Source organism: Parasteatoda tepidariorum, chromosome 6 (assembly GCF_982258835.1).
Source record: "Parasteatoda tepidariorum strain Cologne lab strain chromosome 6, Ptep-v5.0, whole genome shotgun sequence".
Taxonomy (NCBI): domain Eukaryota; kingdom Metazoa; phylum Arthropoda; class Arachnida; order Araneae; family Theridiidae; genus Parasteatoda; species Parasteatoda tepidariorum.
Window position 1 is genome coordinate 26,257,901 of NC_141760.1, and position 11,893 is coordinate 26,269,793.

Here is an 11,893-nt window from a genome sequence, read left to right on the forward strand (position 1 = left end):
AGAAAGTCGTTTTCGTGTCTGGTTTCGTAACACTTAAAATATCGTGTGCACTAATTAATGAGCATATTTGAGGTCACCCCCCGAGTAATTAAGATTGAGTCCTAGAACGCGAAGACCCAATCATCTGATCGAAAATTATTCAGGGTGACCCTTTTTATATAAAAAAATGTTAAGAAAAAATTAATATTTAGAGCACCATATGTTTCTGAAACAAAATATTTTTATTGTTAATCATAATTTGATTCTTCATTTATTATATGATATTTAATATATAATTGCTGGCCTGTATCACTGTGGATTAAAATACGAGTATTTGGAAAGACATCAATCAACGTCTTCTTCAACTAACAGCAAATACATCAAATTCCTCAACATCATAAAATAATTTCCATATTTTCTTGACCAAAATGGTGTCGAATTTTCATTAATTTAAAAGTCACTTGTCACCTTAACCAACTTTGATGCAATGAGAAACTTTATATCAAATATTGGTTAAAGATTTACCGAGTTTGCCTAGAATGTCCATCAGAAATAATAATAAAAAAATATTAAAGTAAAAAAAATCTTAAGTTTGTATTTATGTATTTTGCAAAGCTATTACTAAGCTATTTACTAGGTAAAGCATTGGTAATATCTCCCGGCTGACATTGCTTTTTAAAGCAATAAGATGAGGTAAATTTGAAATGTAAGTTCTGAATAAATAATAAAAAATATACAAAAAATATTCCAAAAAATATTATTAAGAAATTTACGTTGCATATAAGGTTCCGATTTAGAGCCTACGTAAGGAAAAAAATCTAAAACAGTTTTTTTCTCATCGTAATTCGACCGATAGAATACAACGTAAGCAAAAAATGACTTAAAATGAATGCTTTATTATTTCTTTTATGTTGTAATTATCTTATGATAGAAGTCTTTTATTATACTTTATGTTTTTATGATGTCTCATGCTAGAACACAAGTAGAAAAAACTATGACATTGTAAACAGATATTTTAATTGTTTTTATTTTTTCTTCATTATAAATTTGCTTTTACACTGAATTATTTTTCCGCAGTGAAACTAATCTTCTATAATATACTGTTAAAATTTATCTCACCAAATAGAAGAATAAAATTTTTCTTTAAATTACTAAACAAATTAATAACAATTAAGAAAACATCTAAATTGTGCATATCACAATTTTGTTCAAAAAATATATTGAATCATTTTAACAACGTTTTAACAGTAATTACATTAATAGTTTGATGCATGTTTAACAGAATTATTCATCATTTTATAAGTATGAATATTTTTAATTTCTTAATGAAAACTTCCCATCACAAACATTAAAAAATTAATGTCTCTTTTCAAAATGTCTTTTTAGTTAACAATAGCATGAAGATAAAAAAAAGAAGCAAATATATTTAATGAATATGATGGGAAATGAAGTGAGCAGTTAAATACCCTCTACAAACAATTCCAATTTATCAACAACATCTCAAATGCAAAGAACATATTACTGTAACTCACACGCGTGTATATTTTTTTCCATCATAAAGGAGCTTTATACACTTTTCTGGTATACGCTAGATACCTTGTTTAGATTTGTTAAAACCAGATTGGGTGTGGCTTTATTGAAAATTTACGGAAACGTGGAATTTCGAAAAACGTGGGGTAAATTTTCTGTGGCAATGGAATGCACCGAAAATCATGGACCTTACGAAAATTATGACAGTTTTGAAATGATGCATCTTACGACTGTTTTCGTCTTAGCTTCGGCAAAAATTTAATTATTTACTCCTCTTTAGTTCACTTAAAAAAAAGTAGTACTTAAAATGCTCATTTTATTTACATCACTTTTTTTTCTAGTTTTGTACCTGTTAATTTTTTTGGAAAATGGTCTCAATTTCATATTGATTGCGAAAAATACTTGTTTTCAACATTTAGAAAAGCATATATATCTATCTATCTATATATATATATATATATATATAAGTTCAAAATAAAGATGAAACAAAGGAAAATTATAGACATATGCAAAGGGGAGGGGGAATAATAGTGAAAAAATTAACAAACAACCTATTAAAAAAAAAAGAAAAAGGATGAAATTTTTAAAAAAGGAAAACGGAAAATAAAAGATATAATCTTTTCATCAGCCCACTAGATTATATCCGCAAAAAAGAGTGCTTTCTGATATTGTATCAATATAGCCAAAGCAAAATATATTAATACAATAGTGTCAATGAGGAGCACTCAAAAAATGTTTATACAAAAATTACAACAAATAAAATGGAACACAGTAAGTAAATATAACACGTAAAAACCGAAAATAAAATAAAATAAAAAGAAAAAAACAGTATAAAACAATTGTAATTTTTGCAAAAAAATTTTTTGAGTGCTCCTCACACTATTGTATTAATATATTTTGATTTGGCTATATTGATGCAATATCAGAAAGCACTCTTTTTTGCGAATATGTTGTTGTTGCTGGCCCACACGGTTAGCGGAGCTAAACCAAGTCCATGACTCCAGAGACTCTGAGTAAGTCTTAAACAAAAAGTGGATCTGAAAAATGAATAATCGTGTGGGCTGATGAAAAGATTATATCTCTTATTTTCCGTTTTATTTTTAAAATTTTCATCCTTTTCCTTTTTTTTCCTTTAATCGGTTGCTTGTTATTTTTTTCATTATTATCCCCCCCCCTTTGCATATGTCTATAATTTGAATATAAATTCTGCTTTTTGCTGTCAGGAAACGATTTAAACTTGTATTTTTCCCCAAAGCTGAGAGCTGAATTCATCACGGAGCTCCAAAAGAAATTTCAGTGGCTTAGCTAGTCGTAAAGTAGTCTCAACTTCGATGAAATGAAAAATAATGGAAAGTGATCTAAATTCTATAACCCACGAAGCGAAAATAAGTTAATAAAAACGTTGTAAAATATAAATATATATATATTTAGTATTTCTGAAAAGGAGTGCCATTACAATTTTCCAAACAATATATTAACCATATATTGTCAAATTTTAAATCGATTTTTCCATTCATATTAAATTTCATGAGTATTAGGCATAATATATGTATATTATTCAAATATATATTATTCCAACTATATCCATATTTACATATATATTTATAATATATTTTCGTTCAGTGATACGTACAGAAAAACTTAAAAATTCTATTAAGTATCAATTTGCGAATAAGTAATATTAACCAAAATATTTATATTACTATTAATATGAGACAGTCAATGGAATACTTTTATGCTATATTTGCATAGCTTATTGTTTTAACTTGTCACTTTTAAGATTTACTTCTCTTTCCACTGCTGCTTATTATTCTAATCTAAATGTCTGTTCCCCAACAGTATTGCATACATATCAGCATTGCGTTGGCTTACGAAAAGTGATACATTTTCTGAGATTTACTTGAAACTTTAGAACCATCTTAACGATGAGTATATTTCTCACTTTAGAATATGCGCGCATTTTAATGAGAACTACATATGTATTAACTATGTTCTCTAATCAAGAAGTTGCGACTTTATTATATAGATACATTTGAGACATTGAGAAATTTATAATATGTTTATTTTATATAAATATTATATACAACATTTTGTGTTTTTGATATATGTCTGTATTAGCTGCATTCCTTTATTTGGTGATGAAAAGGGGTTTTTAGCATGTCATAGTAATTCAGTCAAGCGACCGAAATGATTTTCATTATTTTTGCTGCCAGAGACTCTCGCTTTTTGCAATTATGCTATATGTATTAAAGGCCAACAGCAATAAGGTGTGCCCCACTAAATAAAGATATTACTCCGTGACTAATCACATAGAATACCCATTAGAGCAAAACATGTATGCTAAGAAAGTTTATAAAACAAATACAGATATTCTTACCCCATTCTGGTAAGAATATCTGTATTTGTAATATATATATATCACCTATAGTATCTGTATCACCAAAAAATTAAAAAAAAAATTAAAAAATAACGTGCAGCAAGGTAATGGCTCATTGATGGTTTTTAGAAGACTTTGACTACGATGATCAACTTAGTCTAACTTTTCCTCCAAGCCCCATAGGTGTTAAGTATTACTTAAAAAATGATAACGGCCCCTTTACACCCGTTTACAAGAGCATTGGTGGACCAAATTGTTTTTTACAGCAAGACCTCCCTTCCCTCTGCAAAATCTTCATATGGGATAAATTTTGGATAATAAGGATTCATAAAATTGTCGGTCTTTTCCTCTATTTAATCACCAATAAAATGCGTAGGCATTCTCTCTGTACAGCTGCATATGCCAAAGATAAAAAGTCTCTATCTGTTTGAGTTCGATGGCTGGCATTATTGAAACTTAGCATTATATTAATGTTATTACCTTGCTGGAATTAGTAAATGGTAAAACATCCTATATATTACTAGTCAAATTTGAATATATCTGATAGATTGCTCATAAAAAGTATTGGTAAATATTCTTGCAGGACACTTTTTTGTCTCCATTTTAACATAATCTCGTTTTTGTCCTTATTAAGTTTTGCAGGAAAGGAATCTCTCCTTGCAAATATCTATTTGTACTATTATTTTAAAACATGCATGTTTTGTTTTGGTATTTTTATGTCACATTACTGCATAAAAACATTGGTGGCTTTATTTCAGGGGAACGCTCACTTTAAATACTCAATTCTGGGCTAATTGACCCACATCATCTTTTTAATCAAATAAATTAAATATCTAATCAGAAAAAATTGAGGAAAAATAATTTTTATGTAAAAATAATATGCTGTAATTTTTTTTAAAAAAACTAGTTTAGAAACAACGATGATTCTTTCGATTGCGGTTGTACGAAGAAAAGTTAGTATCTATAATTCCTTTACTCTACATAAAAGATGCTACTAGAAGCACAAGAAATTAGTCTAAAATGTTGTTATACAGAATCAAGCTGAAATTTGCTAAATTCAATTCAAATTGCTTGCAAAGTGTCAATCACAAAACGTTGGTTTGAGAATGTTGCTCAAATATTATGAAGCGAAAAATATTTAATATAAATTAATATTAAAGTAAGCATTAAGGTGAAATGATTCCCTGATTATCCCGAGTTGACTCGGTTATGTATAAATTGCATATAATTAAAATCTCGAGAAAGCTCGGCGGTAGCAGAATTTGTTTTATCACGCTTTTAATTGGCCGGATGCAAAATAAAAAAACTCTGCGGTGATTGGAAGTTTGCCGCTAAGCTTTGTCTGGGAGATTTTCTGATGTATTGTGAAAAACATTGGAAGTTTGCCGCTAAGCTTTGTCTGGGAGATTTTCTGTTGTATTGTGAAAAACTCTGCGGTGATTGGAAGTTTGCCGCTAAGCTTTCTCTGGGAGATTGTCTATTGTATTGTAAAAAACTCTGCGGTGATTGGAAGTTTGCCGCTAAGCTTTCTCTGGGAGATTTTCTGTTGTATTGTGAAAAGCTCTGCGGTGATTGGAAGTTTGCCGCTAAGCTTTGTCTTGGAGATTTTCTGTTATATTGTGGAACTGTTCACGTGTTTTGTGCGATTGTATATACGATTGTTGCTGAATTTGCATAGAAAAAAGAGTAAGAAATGGCGCATCACTTTACTGGTGTTGGGAAAGTGTCACTTTGTGTTGCCCTCGTTTTAAAAACTATCATACAAAGATTAATATTTAACTTTTTTCATTTGCCAGAGATAACTCGGGATAGTAAACTGAAGGTAAATTAAATATTTTTTGAGCAAAAAAAAATTTAAAATTTCAACTTAAAATTTGTGTATAGTTTTGTGTATAGTATTGTGTATACTTCCTTGCAATTATGATTAAAATAAAAAAATTTGAATTTTTGCATTTTTTTCCAAAAAAAAAATTGGTAAGAGAAGCAGTTTAAAATTTGGGTAAAATGGAGAACTAATACTTAAAATTCCGGTCGTTAGATTAAAAGTTATTAAAGGATGCTCCGTTTTTTTTAACGCTGAATAAACACTGTTGGTATTTTTCGCCGCTGACTATGCATGACTTGTATAAGCTGAGAATGCCTTTAGTGAAAATACATAGAATGAATTATCAAAATCCCTAAACGATTATTATTTGCGATCTGAATACTTACCAATATTTGACACAAAACTAAATATAAGCAATTAAAAAAGGAACAACAACGTGAATATTAAACCAAAATGCCATGAAACACAAAAACAAAAATAAACACCGAAGTACTTGATTAATTATTTAAAAAAGGGACATGAAATTTTTATCGAAAGCGATTTTAGTTATGAAATTTAAATTTAAGTAATTTTTATCGTCTTAGTAAAGAATATATACGAAATACTGTATTTTATTTTCTTTGCAATGCTTAAAAATTTAAAATATTAGAATTTAGAACGCTCTAAATGGGAGAATTTTCCTTTGGTAATAAAAAAGAATGTGAAATACTTATCGAAAATTATTTTAGTTATTAAGTTTAAATTTAAGTAATTTTTTGGAATACAAAGTACTGTATTTTTATTTAGGAATAAAAAATACTGTATTTTACTTTGAAAACAAAATATTGTATTTTGTTTTGCTTTGTATTTTTAAAAATGCAAAATTTTAGAATTTAGAAAGTTCTAAATGGGAGAATATTCTTTTGATGATAAAAAGGATATGAAATTCTTATCGAAAATGATTTTAGTTATTAAGTTTAAATCTCAGTAATTTTTTCGGAATATATACAAAATACTGTATTTTTTAGGAATACGAAATACTGTTTTTTCTTAGGAATACAAAATGTTTTATTTTTTTGCATCGTATTTTTAAAAATGCAAAATGCTAGAAAGTTCTAAATGGGAGAATCTTCTTTTGATGATAAAAAGGAGATGAAATTTTTATCGAAATTATTTTAGTTACGGAGTAATTTAATTAATTTAAGTAATTTTAATTTAAGCAATTTTTTATTCTTTTATGAAAATACTGTATTTTATTAATTTATATTACATAAAGATGTAGAATTTTGAAAATAAGAAATTATAGACTACATGAATGGAATTTAGAAACTTAATGGCAGATTTGTTTTGTTAATAAAAGGGACAAGAAATTCTTGTTGAAAAAGATTTAATCTACGAAGCTTATATTAAGATAGTTTTTATCTTCCTGTAGTAAAGAATGCAAAACACTGCATTTTATTATTTCACAATATTAAAAAATTTAAAGTATTAGACTTCAGAAATTTCTGAATTGTAGATTTTTCTCTTGGTAAATAAAAGACAACCACCTTGGTTTTTACAAGTTTTTAAGATTCTGATATAAGTTGTGCATAAATTATAGGGCACAAATTAAAAGCTCGAAATTTCCGGATGTTTATTTTATATGCTTATTTTACATTGTATGATCCTGAATGATTTTTTTGAACTTAATACTGAATATTTTTTTTATTTAATCTAACGAAATGTACGAATAACTAGATGATTTTTCAAACGTGACTGTGAGGATTTCAAAACATTTCATGACAAAACGATGATTGAATTCAATTTTGTTGCTCAGCAAAGAAATATTGTATCTTAAAACGAAACTAATGAGGGTCTCAATAACAAAATAAAACAAAACAATTATGCGTTGGTCATTAATTGAATTTTTAAAGTTTAAAGTTAATGTGTAGATATCCAGATGCCTGGTATGAAGGAGTAAATATTTAGCTATAAATGGTAAATATTTATATCATGGTTAAATTTCAGAATTCAAACCTGAATAATATTCAACAGGAATCGATTTAAGTGCTCAAAGGTATTATAGCGTTATGAATATTGCATTTCCGAAAAAATTCCATTCTACGATATTATCGGATTCTAGTAACTATTTTAAAGATTACCAATTCCTCTGATCACTGGAGCTCTTAAGAAATGGATTACAAATAGTTATGGATTATACTTTGAAGAACAGGATAAGAATGCCGAATTTCAAAAGAAAATCAATTACATGGTTACCATTTTAATACATTTTCTAAGCAAAAGAGAAGAAATCAATAGAGCTTTCAAAAGGAATTGTAATTCAAGAATAAAGCAACCTGTTCATAGAGGAAAGAAATGTATTTTCAATTTAGGATAAATGGATCTCTTTCTTGCTAATGGCATGCAATAATAATTTTTATCAAAGCTATGCCTTGCAAGATTTATGCACGCTATTGCTATTTATTACACGAAATGTATTCAATTAAGGGTTGAAACATTCCTCTAAGCTGAGACTAAATCCATTAAAGACAATTATCATGAAAACTGATTTGCAAGAAAATATCGGAAATAGATTATATTAACTACGTAGCGTGATTTCAAAAACATTTAAAAGTTCTTTTAACAAAAAATCTCCTGTTTCTAATTTATGGAAAAATTAACCAGCAAATAAATAAATACATTAAAATTTGTTATTAGTTTGTTAAGCTCAAAATGAAGATAAAACAAAGGAAAATTAGAGACATATGCAAAAAGGGGATAGGGAATAATAATGATAGAAATAACAAACAACTGATTAAAAAAAAAAGAAAAAAGAATGAAATTTTTTAAAAAAACAGGAAAATAAAAGATATAATCTTTTCATCAGCCCACACGATTATATCCGCAAAAAAGAGTGCTTTCTGATATTGTATCAATATAGCCAAAGCAAAATATATTAATACAATAGTGTGAGGAGCACTCAAAAAATTTTTTTACAACAATTATAGCAAATAAAATGGTACACAATTAATATATTTTGCTTTGGCCACATTGATACAATATCAGAAAGCACTCTTTTTTGCGGATATAATAATGTGGGCTGAGGAAAAGATTATATCTTTTATTTTTCGGTTTTTTTTAAAAAATTTCATCCATTTTTTTTCAATCAGTTTGTCATTTTTTTCATTATTATTTCCCCCTCCCTCTTTTTTTGCATATGTCTATAATTTTCCTTTGTTTTATCTTCATTTTGAACTTATCTAATGAGTTCTGTTTACTTGCAGCTTATGCGCAATAAATGAAACTTATTGTTTTTCTTAACTTTCTTCGTGTTTTCTTGAATTTATTTATTTTGTTGTATATATATATATATATATACATACATATATATATATATATATATATATATATATATATATATATATATATATATATATATATATATATATATATATATATATATATATATATATATATATATATATATATATATATATATATATATATATATATAGTAGTTTAATGATGGGATCTAAAAACTGCAATTAAAAGTATTCTTTACTTGACAAAAACAGATTAACCCTTTGACGCAGATTGGACATCAGGGTTTCTTTTTTACATTTTTCAGACACTTTAATTACGATCATAAATATATTTTAGCTTTTATTAATCTTAAAAAAGCAGTCTACTAGCTATTAAAAAATATGTCAGACTATCGGAATTACATTTGTAATAAAATATAAAATCCATAAAAAGTAGTTAAGAATTTTTGTCATATTCAAAAATTTATCATTAATTGATTTTGTAGGTAAATTAAGAAAGTTTCAATGAGGAATAACTGATTATCTTACATCTAAATAACTGCAAACTAGTACAAATTTAAGAAGAAAAATTATTGTTTGGAAGTGAGTCATATTTTGAAGATTTTACCCTTAAAACAGAATAAGACACCTGTGTTTCATGCAGCATTTCATAACCAATAAATATTGAAATTCTAATATAATCTTTTTCACCTCTTTTGATTTAAATTAATGCAGAATAATGCAAAAAGTAGGAAAAATATGTTTAATAAAAAGTATGCATCAAAAGCTTCAAAAACAACTATTTCAATATTTATCCACCCTTTATGTTAACCAATCGATATTTATTCAAGTACTATAGATTTATTTATTTTTTTAAATAATACTTGAAAGTTATACAAACGGTTCTATGAAAAATGTTTCTATGTTTGTCTTTCTTATAGTTTTCCGTTTATTTATTTTTTGTTTATTTATCTCTATTCATGACTATTTAACGTTGTTAAAATATCAGCATTAAATTTAGGTTCGTTGGAAATTTTCGTAGTTACTTTTCTTTTAGAGTTAAATTGCATTACTCTTTCGAGAACCTTTCAGTATTTATTTCCCGCGAGAATGAGTTCTGTTTAAATAGTTTAGTATCTTAGTAAGTTTGAAACATATTTTTTAAATATGTATTTAGTGTTGCATTAATTTTAATGTGATGATGTTAAATTTAATTAAATATCTTTGGTAAAACTGTAAATGGTTGTTTCCTTTAAAATTTGTTCCATTCTTTAACTGCATTCACAGATTTCCTTTTCTTAAGGGTATTGAAAAAAAACCCTTTTTTTATATATATCCCACGTATTGCAAAAAATGTCTCGAGATATATTCGTATTAAAAATTTTGAAACCACGTATTTTTAATACGAATATAACAATTAATTTTTAAAAGATAAATTGAATTGTGCTATTTAATAAATTATTTGGAAAAATAATGCTTTAATCCAGTTTGTAAGTACTTATCTTTAGACAGTTGGCTTGGTGTAGTTTGTTTGTTTTGAAGAAATATGGGATGACTGTTAAAATGTGTGAAATGTAACTAAATTGTTTTTATCGTGCATAATTTAAAAATAAGTTTTATTATCAAGTAAAAATATGAGAGAAAATAACGCTAAAAATGAATTAAAAAATTAAAACGTTCTAGAATTAGTAACTTAGGAATAAGATTAAAATATATTAAATATTAAAAATATTGAAAAAGATAACTAAAAAATAAAATTTTACTGATAATTTAAACAAAAAACAAATTAAAAACTTTAAAAAAAAGATAACAAAATTAAAGGACTCATATTAATATCTAATCAATCATTTCATTTATTTAAATTTTTTTTTCTTTCCCTAAAATAAACAAATATGGGCACGGATAGTAATTTCCTTAAAAAATATTGAAACAATAACTTGAAACTTTTCTGAAATTAACGCTTTTAGTAATTAATTTGAGAAAAAATGTGCTCCTTAATAAGAATTTTCAGTTTCATACATAAAATATATCTTTAGTAACATGCCTATAACATTGAGAAGAGAAACAGATAATTAGTCGGCTCAAATATATTAATAAGCTGTTAATATAATTTAGAAGATGTTGTTGTTTCTAATAACACTTGAATAAGCCAAACTCGCCAGCCAATAAGGCAGAAGGGAGTCATTTCGGAAGTCAGGAAGTCAGGAGTCAATAAGTCATTTCGGAAGTCAGGAAGGAAGGAGCCAATAAATCATTTCGGAAGTCAGGAAGGAAGGAGCCAATAAGTCACTTCGGAAGTCAGAAAGGAAGAAGCTAATAAATCATTTTATTTGACTAGAAAGCTTCGTTAGGATGGAAATATGACTTAGCTCAGAACTCCACAATCTATGACAACACCTATCACCTATCATTCCATGGGCCACTTTTACAATTTAGTCATAGATCTGAAGGGGATGGAAATTTTTTCTGATTTTTTTACACACGGTACCGAACAACGGCCGACCACATGAATTTCAACTCCACAGATTTTACTAGCATATATATCACGAATACTCGGTGCGTCATAGTGGTGTTGAGAAGCGAACCCTAGAGCTGTCCTGTACTCAAACCACTGGTTAATCATGACCCCAAATAATAAAAAAACAAATTCATGATGATCTTTTATGTTTTCAACAATTTTGTTCTGACATATTATACAGTTTCCTTACATATAGATAGGTATTCCTCAACTAGTAGAAAATAAATGTTTAAAAAAAACTTAATAATTATTAAATTTTATTTATGTATAGAGAAATATAAGGACAATATAGTAACTATTTTTATTTTGCAATTTAGTACCTCAGTTATTTTCTGTTTATTGCAGAACGGAACATGAATATTGTATAGAAAATGCTGCCTTGTCAAAACAGTAAATTTAAATAG